Raw genomic sequence first — 13,642 nt, forward strand, 5'->3', positions numbered from 1 at the left:
GGGGGCAATTTGGGTTGTTTCCTGATTGCTGAAATTTGAGTTAGCTCTCTCAAAACTCCATTTCTGTTCAACGTCCGTGTTGTGTGCAACAGAAGCGGGAAGGACACAGGGTTTGCCCTCACGGGAGGTGAGGAGAGGGGCGGTGGGGCTCTGGCAGACGGGGGCTGCCGTCCTCCCTCCCCGTGGGACTTGACAGCAGGCAGATTGCAGCCTGCCGTCCCCTCCCTTTCCAGTGAGGGCAATGTATCTGCACTAATTTTAAAGACAAAATTCTTCCTTAGGGAGCAGAAAGCAAGTGGAGAGGAGGGGAGTGAGGAAGCTGCCTGGGAACAAGTGAGCAAAGAAGGAGGTGCATTCCCAGGTGACGGGATCTTTGACATGTTCCCCTTTGAGGCAGTAATAAAGCTCCACGCAGCTTCACACCTGAAGCCTGTGGAGCCTCCTGGCAGGAATGGAGTCCGAGGCGCGCGGCGCACAGTTGCCACCAGCTCTCCCACGAGTGCCTCACGCCGTTGTTTGCCTTCCTGGCATTGTCTTTCCCGGCACTGGCTTTTCCGGGCAAGGTGTCGCCTGTGCGTGCCCGGTCCCACACGGGGGGTCACTGGGGCCAAGGTCCGCCTGGGCTTTAAGTGGCAGACGCGTGTCCTGGCGGCCGAGGGAGAGCTGTGGCGCTGCTGAACCTTGGGGAAGGGAGAGCCACCGTCCTTCCCCGCTGCCCCTGGCAGGCCTGGGCCGCGTTACACCCTCCGCTTTTATAGGAACAAGCTGACCTACTTACTGGAGCATTATATTTCAGCGTTCAGCTATCGCGGCTCAACAGGAGCTGGCTACTGCCCCCACCAAGCTCAGGCGCCGGCACGGGCCTCCCGGGATCGCGGGGGAAGGCGTTGCGCAGCCGCGGGTTCCTCCCTGTCGGGAAAGGTGGGCGATAGCCCGGACGTGCGTGCTGGGTGTGGGGCTAAATGTGCCAACGGCGAGGCGTTCTGGTGCCGTGGCGATGGGCACCGCGTAATTATCCACGTGGGAAAGGGAAAAACAGCCCGTTGGAAGGACTGATGTCTGGCGAGGGGTGACAGAAGACCAGAAATAAGGGAAAACTGGAAGGGAATGAGGACTGAGGGTGAGGAAAGGCTTGGACTGAAAACTTGTTTACGTTCTGTGAGGTGAAGAAAAGGAAAGTCACCATGATGGCAGGTAGGGATACACCAAGGATAGCTAAAGGATATTTGAAGGCAACTGTTTTGCCAGCTTGTGACATGCCTAGGTGGTTGTCACCAGATGCTCTTCCCCAACGGGGTTCCGCAAGCACAATAAAGCACAGTAAGTTGGGTTTGCTAAGAGCAGAAGTTGTTAAGCAAATTCAAAGGCCAATTAATGTTCCTGCAAGCGGGCAAGGAGTTTCCTCTAGCTTGGGTCAGCTGATGGCCATGTGGGAATTGTGCCTCTTGGTTTAGGGAGAGTGTGACATCAGGCTATGTGGGACGAAGGCCCTAGCCCTGTGCCCCTTTGAAACCCATGCTTTGGTCTGTTCAGCAAATCCAGGTTTCTGCAAGCAGATGACAAAAGTGGGATGGTTCAAAAGATGGAAGGGTCACAAGGACTTGTCCGTTCTGTGGCTGTCTGGCACTTCTGCTTCAGCTCAGGAGCCCTTTTAGTTTTTCCGGGATGTTGGATGTCCACTTTGTAAGACCAGCACCAGTCTATAATTGTAGACTTCCACTTTCCCTGCCGGTCCGAGGGGGATATAAACACTGACATGACTTTCTTGTATATCTGAAAATGGATTTGCTGCTCTGACAGATCCCTTCAGGTGGATTTAAAGATATATTTTTGTTATGATGTATACAGGTTCTTGTGACTGTATCTGTTTAGTTAGCTGGAAAGCCAGCACCATTGTCCAAATATTCAAATATTACATCCAAGAGATTTGCTGCAATTTTACCCCCTTAAAAGCCATAGTCTTCTTCAGTAATGACATTCTATAGCCTTAACTTTGAAGACCATGAAAGATGGAGTGTATGTAGGGTGTAACCTCGGCCAGAGATACCACAGGTTTTGCTGCAAAATCCATTCTTCTACCTTTTGTGCTCTTTCTTCTGTAACTTGGGCATGCATTTCTTTTTTTTTTTTTTTTTAATTTTCTTTGATGTGTGCATATGCGTGCGTACTCTTAATCAAACTACTTAATCTAAAAGTTTGGAAAGAAAAAACGAACTTCTGTATTCCTCTACTCAGCCCTGGTGAGGCCGCATCTGGACTATTGTGTCCAGTTCTGGGCTCCACAGTATAAGAGGGATGTGGAGCTGCTAGAGAGAGTCCAGCGCAGGGACACAAGGATGATCAGGGGCCTGGAACATCTGCCCTATGAGGAGAGGCTGAGGGAGCTGGGCCTGTTCAGCCTGAAGAAGGCTGAGAGGGGATCTAATCAGTGTCTGTAAGTACCTCAAGGGAAGCTACGAGGAGGATGGTGCTGGCCTCTCTTCACTGGTGGCCACTGACAGAACAAGAGGTAATGGCCACAGACTGAAGCACCAAAAGTTCCACAGGAACTTAAGGTGACCCTGCGTGCGCAGGGGGGTTGGACTAGATGACCTCTGGGGGTCCCTTCCAACCTTAAGCATTCTATGATTCTATTTACATTCCTGAGAGGCACTCTATTATAATGATAGGACTGTAGGGCTACCGAGAGATATAAAGTGACAGACATCATAGTTAACACCAATGAGCATCCTTTCCAGGGATCTGGAAGCAGTCCCAGTAGGAAAAGGCCTAAGTAAGTTGTGTTACAACAATGTGATTGAGGGCCATGGCAGATCTTATGTTGCTGGCTGAGATCAAAGAAGCGAAAAAGCAAGTTTTGCCAGTGCTAAAACTAACTTTATATACATACATTCATAACATTGCAAATGAATCCTCACATTTGTGTTAAATTGCCCAATAGTAATGTGAAAACCAACCTCAGTTGCGTTTCTGGATATTTTGTTGTAAAGCTAGAGTGAAGGTAGCTGCTTAGATCCATCTGTGATAAAGGAATACCAGGCTCAGTGTTTTCCCAAGGTCAGAGTTTGGGGGCTTATTGATTCCAGGCCCTTCTCAGGCAGCATAAACCCAATAACATTGGTTTTAATCTGACATAGTTGTCACTGGTTGGTCTCCTTTGAAACCAGTCAGTGATACAACACATCTCCAGCCTTTTTAAAGCTTTATATGGCTTTCCATCACGATATTACTGTTGTTTCTCATGTAAAATCTGACAATTATTTTCCTAGAAAAAGTATTTGAATAAGTATTAGATCTTAAATTTTTACTGGAATTTTACTGACAATTTTGGATAAAATGAAAATATTTTCATTACTCTTGTACTAATGGGAGAATATTAGTGGTTTTCTTAATTAAGGGTCTACAAAGACTATAATGTTTCATTAGCTTACTTGTTGAACCAGATGAAATGTCATACCAGCTTTAGGATTTTTCTTTTTTTTTTAATTCAGGCATCAGTTGTGTTCATGGGAAGGGGAAAGAATCCCTCTACAGTTTTCAGATCTATTCCTTACTGTGCTCAAGAAGGATATTTGCTTATAGATGATGGAATTAAAATGGAGAATAAATAGAAGCTTTTTTCTTCCTGATTCTTTTATTGAGGTCCACCATACTTCTGAGATTTTATTACCCCCTCCCAACAGAGAGAGAAAGAAGAGAAGCAGGAACATTAAGAGTGGGGAGGGATATCTCTTATGAGACTCTTGGGTACTTAAAAACTTTTCATCTTCTAGCCATGAAAGGGTCAGGAGATTGGTGGAGGGAGCCATTTTCAGCGGTCATTAGTGAGCCCATTTGATTCTCCCTGGAGAGAGAGTAGGTGATCATTACGGATTAGTGCTCAGGGGGGCACAGTCTGGCAGGCAAGGTTAGTGCGTTCTCTTCATTTTATTTTATTTTAATCAATATTATTAGCAAGCATTATCAAGATCTGTTTCCTCCAACCATCACAGCGTTGCTGTCATGAGCTTACAGATCTGACGCAGAGATCATAGTAGTAAATTAAATTTGTGCTGGCAGGAATAATATGAACTGTTTACCTGCATGTGCGTTAAGTGCAGCTCTTTAAAAGGGTAAGCAGGAATTTGTGTGTGCCGTAACTGACAAAGATTGGAGAAATTTGAGGTTAAAACCCAATAAACTAGTCACAGGAGGTTGTCGGAATTTCAGAGTGCAAAAAAAGAAACGTGGGTATTTTCCTATTTGGTTGCAAAAATAATACTGAAAAGATGAATGAATAATAGTTACTAAAAGCAAGCCCCCTCTCCCACTCTTATTCATTGCAGCTTCCATTGCCAAGCAGTATTTTGCACTCTCCCCAACACAGTTAAACTCAGGACTAAGTCTAAGTCTGCCTGTGCAAGCTGAGCTACGCTGTGGACCTGCAAAGGGAGGAAACAAGATCTACTACAGTTTAGAGGCTTGTTTCCTCTCTAGGCTGGCAGTATTCTCATGAGATTGTCACAAAACATACTTGTGGTTCTTGTTAATGAAAACACTAATATTGTACAAAACTGAGCTTTTCTAATCTAGGCTTCGGTCCTGCAGGATGCTGGTGCTGTGATCCCCTTCCATGGGGGCTGCTCATTTTCTGCCTTGTGTACATGCGTAAGTGCTTTCTTGGATTACAGCCACAGCTCTCAGTACTATCTGGATAAACCTTCATTTCAGGTACTTTTAATGTCCAGCAGCTTCTTGTAAGCACAGCCTGTGAAGGTGGTGGGTTTGGTTCTCTTTTCACCAAGCAAAGAAAAAGGCTGTCTCAGATTGCCCACTCTCTGCTGTGCAGTAAGTATGCCTGGCGCCTTTCAGCGGAGGATCTGAAAGAGATTTCCAAGGAGTTGGTCTTGTATTTTACCCATTTTTTACTATCCAAGAACCACTGCCTTCCCGAACTACAATTGAGAAATTCCATGGACTTTTTAGAGCAGGGTCATTCATAGCAAATCAGATGGATGGCAGAATTGGGATCCTGCATGTCCCCTTGTTTGTTCTTAATTTAAATGGTAACAGGTAAATAATGTGAAAATGGTTGTTCCATACGTTTTGTATAGAAAGGATCTGCAGTTTGGCATATTAGAAACATTCTAGAGACTTCTAAATGCTATTTAGCTGTAAGATCTTGCCTTTCACTCTGTGTCTAGTAAATTATTCTGTTGTTACATTTTGGTTAACAGCATTTCAGATTTCCTCAGTTTCTGAAATGTTTAGGTAAAAAAATTCAGGAAAGCCAATAATTAATGTACACATCTGATATTATACAGCACAGACAGCACTAAATTTTTGCATTAGCAAAATGTTGGCTGAAAGACCTAGGTTGTGTATGGAACTGAATTCAAGAAAAAGTGTAAGTGAAAGCATGTTTTATAGTTCTTTCAGATTTGCAGCCTATCTTCTACAAAATCTCCTCCTTCCAAGTATTGGATTAAGAAGAAAAAAAGATTAATAACTTATCTGTAACATATAAATAGTCTAAAGCAACTGCATTTCAGTTGTTTTCAAGAAAGCCTGTTATTATGTATGGTGTTTAAGATAAATTAAAGTCCTAGCCTAAGGCTTGACTAATTTCAATCACTAAAGTTTCTTCAGTTTTCAGCCAGCTTATGTTCAGCATGTTGCTTTCAGCAGGAGCGTCAAAAAAAAAAGGCTAATATGGTCTCAGAATATTAATTGCTGTAATTAGAAACTAAGCCTGCTAATTCGCTGGTTTTCTAATAAGAATCTATAATGGCAATGTAAAGGTCTTCAAAGGCTACATTTGTTTCCATTTTTGGGGCATTTTTCATGGTTATAATTCTTCAAAAATGAAGTTAATCTGGTGTTGTCTCACCCGTGCTCTGCATTTCTCCCCTCACTGTCCATCCAAAACTGATCAGGAGCCTCGAAGCGCGAGATTCACTCTCTTCTGTTAGTTTCTTTAGAATTCACTGTTGAAGAATTTAATAAAAAAGATCATGACAGGAAGAGGGAGCTTCATGGCCTGGCGGTTGCCGGGCTGCCTTCCCGTCTCCATCGGCTGGCGCCAGCGAAGGGGGGAAGCAGCTTGGTGGAGCCGTGTCGTTCCCTGGAGCGGTGGAACGTGGAGCCTGCCGGGCCCTTCTCCGACGGCCTGGGGGAGCCAGGCGGGGGCAGCCGGCTCAGCGCCGCGTGAGGGTCCTTGCGTCCGGGGAGGACAGAGGCCTCGCCTGCCTCTCATTGCCTGGGTTCGTTCGTGTATGGTCCCGTTAGGCTTCAAGGATTCGCAAGACAGAAAGAGACAACCCAGCAGGCTTTTCCGATGTGTTTAATAATATTTTTTTCCAAAATAGTAATTTAATGTGTTCATTGATTCATTCACAGTAGTGACTCTCAGTTGGTCGTAACTTTAGGAAGAGGCGAAGTAAGCATCCCTGGCCTTGGTTGGTTAGTTAGCTCATCATATGTATGATATATCTGCATGTCTTGGGCACAGCTCTAGAGACAGAAAATGATCGTTCCTCTAAGATGAGACTTTACTGCAAGAAGTGACACCAACTCCAGCTCCTATTCATCCTCTGTCCTTCATGGGAGTAAATACCTAATCCAGCTGCGCAGGACAAGCCCGGGCTGGCCTGGCTGAGTTACGTGCGAGGCTGCACACCCACCCGTGTGTGTGCCTGCTAGCTGGGTGTGCTGAACATTGCTGCTTTATAACATGTTTCTGGTGGCGACTCCAGCAGTCCCGCCTGCATCCCCACCATGTAGCCAGCACTGCGCAGCAGGAGCTGTTGGGCCTGCAGCCAGTCTTGCCAATCTTCTCCTTTGGTCCAAATTAGTTTATTCTGGCTCCCTGTAGAAGATTTTTCCAGAATTTCATTGCTCTGATGGCTAGAAATGTTCTGATTTCCAGCTTATCTTGGCCGCTGTTACTTGCTTCTTCCCCCTGCATCCCTGGCCACCTCGTTGCATTGGTAGAATATTATTTCCTTCTGTTTTTGTTCTGTTTAACTGAGCAAACCATGCTTTTTGTTCCTCTTATAAAGTAGGTTTCCAAGGCAGTCCACCAGATGAGGATTTATTTTGAATGAATCTTTCCTCCTTTGCTTGAGATACAAGTTGGAGAGAACTCTTTGCACACTGACTTAAAAACAGTGACTACAGTGAGGTCTAGAGTTTCTCAGTCCAGTGTGTTTCCCTGTGCTTCCCATGGAAATGCACATATCCTAAACAAAACTAAGCTTGCTTCCTCCTTAATCTAAACAGAGTCAGTTTGTGGTCGTTTGTACCAAAGTTGTCCCCATTACTTAAGAAAAAGTGGAGAAGAATATATTCCTGTTGGTTCAGCAGCTTGGGCGAAAGAGATGACGGCTGTCACATCCATTGGCTTTGCCATTTTAATAGATTTGTTCTCCAACCTGCACGGTAATGGTTGTCTCCCATGCTGACATAATTCCTCATTCTGTAATGGTGTAAGCTCTGACCACATCCACAGCAGGTGCCAGAAACCAGGAGCACGCTCAGCATTGCTCTCGTAGCCTTCTTCAGCCACCTTTCCATAGCGTGACTTTAAGGCAAACATTTTCCATGCCATCTCTCCTCTTTATTTCGGAGGTCCGTCGTTTCATTACCACGTGGTAGTACTCTGCCATAGAAAACTGGTATTTCTCTTCCCTTAACAGCACTGGCTTTTGACACCTGTTTCAGTCATAATTGCTATTCCATGCTGGCTTTGAATTTTCTTGTAATAACACTATACCTTGAGTTCCTCTTTTATTATTATGTCGCTCTGCCTGCTTTATTAGCACACAGCTCTTTCAGCTTTGGGGTTTTTTTTCCTTACTTTTATTTGCTGCTTTTGACTGCATTTGGCTCCTGATTAAAATATATACAGCCCTTTTCCTGATGGTGTCACTCCTTTTCTTATCATTAGTAGTACCTTCTCCCTCAAATCACTGAAATACCTTTTTGCATTGTGGCTTTTACATTTGTCTGATCCTTTTGCCTTTTGCCGTCCCACTGATGGGGGAGCTTGGGCTCCTGCAGAGCGTGCCCAAAAGCAGCTTCGCAGGCGAGCGGGCTGCCGAGCAGGGGGGACTGCCGGCCTTTCCCGAGGGTCCCCCAGGGGTTATCCAAGAGGCAGGGGCTCGTGTCCATCCCGGACATCCTCCGCTTGCTGTACCAAGAGGAGCGTGCTCAGTTCCTGGGGCTGCCACCTGCTCAGGGTGGACACAAGTTGCTAGGAAATACGAGAGGGCCAACAAGGGCTTACAGAAAAGACTTGTCTAGGACAGGAAGGTTTATGTGGACTTAAATGACCCGAGTTTTGTAGAGGGGTTTTTCTGGCTGCCAGCCGCCCTCTCCCTTTGCTGGGAGAGAAAGCTTTTAACAGCAGGGACAATATGAAATCTTGGGATTGAGCAGTGGTTATCTTGATGTCTCAGATAAAATACACGTCTGCAAACCAGGGACAAAGTGGTGGGTTTGTATGTATCCTTTGATATATTAAAAAAAAAAAATAGTAATTTGCAACCTGCAAGGCTGCAGGGAGTTAAAGCCTCATAACCCCATGTTCCACTATAGAAGCTGAGGCTGCAGCAGTCAGTTAAGTTGAAATTCCCGGTCCAGAATTAGGTAAGTAAATGATGGCTCAGCAGACCATTTCTGTTCTCTTCAGCACTAGACTCGCTGGCCAGGGCTTTTGCCATCCAATGGCCTGTGGTCAGCACCACAGCTTCGTGGGCTGGAAGTCAAGTAAGGTTTTACTGTTGCTTTTGTGATGGGTAAATTTTATTTTCACATCCTTCAGCATTGAAAAGGATATTTAGACATCAGCAAGAGAAGTTCTTTTTAACAGTAATAAACTAAAATAAAGCAAGTTTGTCCCTACTTTTTTTTTAAGCAGAAAATGTGTGCCATTTTTATGTATAAAATATATATCTTCTGTCTCTTTAATCATCTCTCTAGAGATTTGTATCTTGCACTGATTAACTGATGTTAATCTCTACTGTTGAGATCAGAAGTTACAATGATATGTTTTGTTTTCAAGTGCTTTCCAGGTAATAGATGAATCTTTTTGATAAAACTGGGCATGTGCAAGATCTTCTGTAACTCTGCTACCCTTCTTTTCTACTAACGTTTATATTTTGCACAAGAATACTTACTGTATCTGTTTATAGAGTGTTTTAGCTGATAAAATGATAGTGTTACAAAACAGGAATTGTATGTAGAATTCTGTGACGATACAAATTTAACAAAGAGGAGGAGCAGGAAATTATATCTCTTATAAATGCTCTGTATTCTTTGAAATTAAACTTTATGTGTTTGTTCACTGTAACCTGCATGGCAGTTTGCTTGGCAGTAATGCAGATTAACTTAAAAAACAGGAAAAAGTAATGTTTCATTTAGACCCATGCCTTTCTTCTTCTGTGTCTCATACTAGATCCTTTCAAAGGAGCGGGAGAACCAATGTGACCACCAGACCAGTTCTCTATTAATAGCGAAATAACTTCTTCCTGGCCTGTATAGCAGGCTTTCCAAATTCCTATTCTTGGTCTTTTATTCACTGTTGTTGAGGTATGAAAATAATTTCCTATTTTTTTCCCCAAGATCCTGATTCTGAATCCCATGTTGGTTTACAGTATTATTCCACAAATACCCTATTTATTTTAAATAAGCCTTGCTCAGCCTTATTTAACTGTTTCAGACTTGGACTCAATGACATTTTATACTGAGGAGTTTTGCTGAGTTACAGTTCTTGCAGTTCTCTTCAGGTATTTCTTTCTACCTGTCTTTCTCTTTGCAGTTTTATTTTACCAGATATGTTCTTACTCTATCATTAGACAAAACAGATGAATAATAAAAAGAAAAAAAAGAAGAAAACCCCTATGAATTATTTTCTGTATCTTTGACCTAATGACCCATACCAAGGCTTGCCATCATAATGTGGGAAGAGAAAACACACATCCATGAACAGATAAGTTAAACAGAGACGAGCTGCTAGTTGTGCTGTTGGAGTTTAATAAGCCCAAAAGTAAGAGGTGGAAGACCAAGGGTAGTTTTGTAACACTAACCTGCTGATCAAAGTTGAAAATAACAAACAAACAAAAGTCATACCACAACAAATATGCAGGAAGCAGGTACGCTAGGTGTTGAGGCCGGGAATAGGGAGGATGATTTTGTAGAGCAGGAATAAAGTGGTTCTTTATGCTTTGAATACAGTGGCAATAAATATAGTGCAGAGGAATTTGAATGGAAAAAAAGAAGTGGAGGGTGCTGAACCCTGATCAGACAGGGTTCAAAGGTACAACACTGAATGGTAACATGAATTATATTTTACAAAAACAGTTCTATTTTAGATGTAGTAACTTAAATTAAAGATCTTATAAATTCCTTTGTGATGAGATAACATGCCAATGATTGTGGTATACAGATGGTGCAGCTTATTTACTAACTGTATTTTTTACGTCATTTGGCAATAACATTTTAGTAGTACCTAAATATGCATTTAAGTGCCTCTCTCTAGGCATCTGTGCTTGAAGTTTCATGCCATAGTTGCTTTGAGCTGTTTCAACTTCTATTTTCTTAAAAAACATATATTATAACTGTAAAAATACACTCTCGCGTTCAGTGAGAAGTGAAGCATTCAGTGAGATCAAATGAAATCAGAGTTTGGAATTAAAATACCAAAATAAAGAACCAATGTTAAGGATTGTAGAACACTTCCTCTCTCTTTGAAATTAACTAAAATCAGAGCTTGCAAACATCATAAATGGACAGAGGTCGCAGCCAGCATTCTCAGGGACTTTATTTAGTTATAAATTTTTTACAACTTCTAGAATAAACTATCTACTACTTGAGGGTTAACCTGTGTTGCTTAATATTTGCATATAATCTCACGCCAAAAGGTTTCATCCCTGTTACTTCACCACTGCACAACATGTCTGTGCAGAACACGTTCTAATCTGTAGTGCTTAGTCTAGTTACTGCTTTCAGGTTTGGTATTCACTTTTGAACACCTTGCTGAAGTAGAGTCTTGAATCTTAAAATGTAGGAGTATTGTACCTAAAACACTTCAAAGTTGCCACGAGATTTGAGTGTTGTAGTTCTCTTCTTTAAAGCAAGTTTTGCTCTTGAATGCTGGTGGGTGTACTAGAGCTGCGTTAGTATTCCTGCTGCATGTTGACTTTGAATCCCTTTAGGATGTTTCTCTTCATGCATTTTTCTGAGTCCATGTGATTGCATATGCTCTCTTTTAGGTCCTTTCCAATACCCCATAAAGGGCACTTGGTGGATGGGGCACCAAGTACTTCACATTGCAGGGTGAAGCATTGGTTATATAGACAGCGAGTGTGTGTTAAGGAGAGATGTGGCTTCTGAAACTTTTTTTTTTTTTACTCATTTAAGACTTTGATGTACTCTTTTCTCACAAAATGCACAATATTTCCCTTCATCTTCTTTGTTCCTTACTGTCTTTTTAATTGGCAGTTAGGCCTCTACTACTACTTACTTGCAAAACATGAAAGTACAGATTGCGTATGCAGTCATCTCGACAGTTCTTTTTTCAAGCAACAAAAAGAAACCAAAATGTATCAATTTAAATTTTTATTAATTTTCTACATCCCAAAACTTTGAATGTAGACATTTTTAGCTTGGTCTCCTAGGAAAGGATGTTTCTGCAATCATTTTCCACAGTCTAACTGCCTTCTATTAATAACTTTGGAAGCCTCTGGGTAGATCGCAATCGCTTCAGGTAGGAATAGAGATCTCGCTTATGACGTTCCTGAGTTTCAACAGACAGACAAGCAGGTAGAAGTGTGTCCTCCTGCCGTGCTGCCAAGGCTGCAGCTCGAGGTCATCCATGGCTGCTGGAAATGAGGCCAGGAGAACGTGGGCACTGTCAGATGCTAAGGGTCTAGGCAGGAAGCACCCCTTCATGAAAAGGTACCCTTCGTTTGTCCGTCTTTGGTGCAGCGCCTCATGGCTGCCCTTTGTGATGTCTCCTAGGACTCAGCACCTTCAGACCATGACCAAGAATGAACAGAGCAAACTTGCCTTGCAGTTCTCCCTCTAGCATTAGTACTTCAGCTCTTGGTACGGTCTCTTGAGTGCCATGATCGACCTCATCCCTTATCTTCGGCCTCAGCCGCCACACAGGCAGTGTCTTTGAGCAAGTTCTCATGCCCTCGTGTCGCTGGGGCCTTGTCTTGTTCAGCCGGTCCCTCCTTTTTCTTCTCTCTGCAGCATGCTCGGGGGTGCGTTGTGCTGTATCCTGCCGATACCCTCCGGGTGCCCGTCCCCACGCCCCCTTTCCCCTGCAGAAGCCCAGTGGGATGATGGCTACCCAGTTTCCTTGAGAATACACGGATGTATACCAAGCCAGACAGTATGGCAGGTGTGGACATACTTCAATCATGGTTGTGCTTTGGATAACAACTGCTGTAAATGCAGTCGCACATGTTGTAGACAGCCCATCTTAGTGGCATGAAGTCATTACAAAAACACAGTTGTACCATGACTGATCCAGAGACTAAGAACACCCCTTTCAAGATAAACTGGTTGCACCTATATCATCCCAAAACACAGAGTTTGTTGGACAAGCAAAAGACAAAGTTAGCAGAGAGTGTTGTGTCTATCTGTTTTTTCAATAGCATAATTAACAAAATGTTGCCTAGCGGTGGGACTTTAAGGAAAGTGAAACAAGAAATAAAATTTTAGGAACAACCTGCAACCAAATCCCGAAGTTGGCCATATGAATTATGATACAGTAAATTCAACTTCCCTTTTTTTTTTTTTTTATGGCACAAAGTAGCTGGGGTGATTCTGGTTTTTCTTGGCTTTATTTTCTTGAGCTTCTTTGGTTTTTCTTTAGTGTTTTAGCATAGATGCATTATAATGTAGATACATGCTTTCAGTTTGGCTGAAGGGAAGTGTTTGCTTTGTGGTGTTTGGGTCCAGTCCTGCAAAATTCACGCATTCAGAAGTTCAGCTCTTTGGAAATGGCACTTTCAGTAGCTGTTATGCTTTTGGTGCGTCTTCAGAGTTGAGAGTGAACCTGAGCCGGAAAAGACCCTTTTCCAGCTACCGATGTCTACCGGCAGCTTTTCAGTACATGCACCTTTTATCAGATGGTTACCTCCTGCGCTCTGACTCCAGCTTTGCGCTTGTTCTGCTGTTGCTTTATTTCCTATTTCAGCAATTAAGTAAAAGGTTAGTCGCATTAGAAATATGTCTACAGCTATTTACAGAAAGATAGTAGAGATGTAAAAACTGAAAGAAAAGTCTTTAAGGGTCAAGTCAGTTTATATTTTGCTTAAGCATAAACTAAATATCTTCTCTCTACATCATATATATTGCTAATAAGTTGTAGTGCTTTGTACCGCATCACATTACTCTCCTGGAAATAGATTCAAAGATCTAAAAGTGTAATTTTTTTTTTAAACAGTGAAAAATAATTTTCTCGCATAATCGCCAAAATAAATTGCCATGAAGCTATTAGCAGTAAATTGAATTTTGAGGCATGTAATTTAGCAGAAATGCGACAAGCTGAGGCGGCAGCCTAAAAGCCAGGCGAAGGCCCATGCCCGCGGGCCGGCTGGGCCGCGCGGACGGCAGGTGAGGCCCGCGGTTTCGCAAGGGCCTCCGTCGT

The 13,642-nt window shown here is 43.1% G+C and overlaps 1 protein-coding gene across 5 annotated transcripts in view; it reads left to right on the top strand.

The window, feature by feature from the left end:
* FOXN3 (forkhead box N3) overlaps positions 1–13,642 on the top strand; it is a 187,038-nt gene that overhangs the window by 149,926 nt on the left and 23,470 nt on the right. The window lies entirely within an intron of this gene.

Source organism: Tinamus guttatus, unplaced genomic scaffold, assembly GCF_059628265.1.
Source record: "Tinamus guttatus ecotype Peru unplaced genomic scaffold, ASM5962826v1 Tinamus_guttatus_pri_ptg000048l, whole genome shotgun sequence".
In the NCBI taxonomy this organism is placed as follows: domain Eukaryota; kingdom Metazoa; phylum Chordata; class Aves; order Tinamiformes; family Tinamidae; genus Tinamus; species Tinamus guttatus.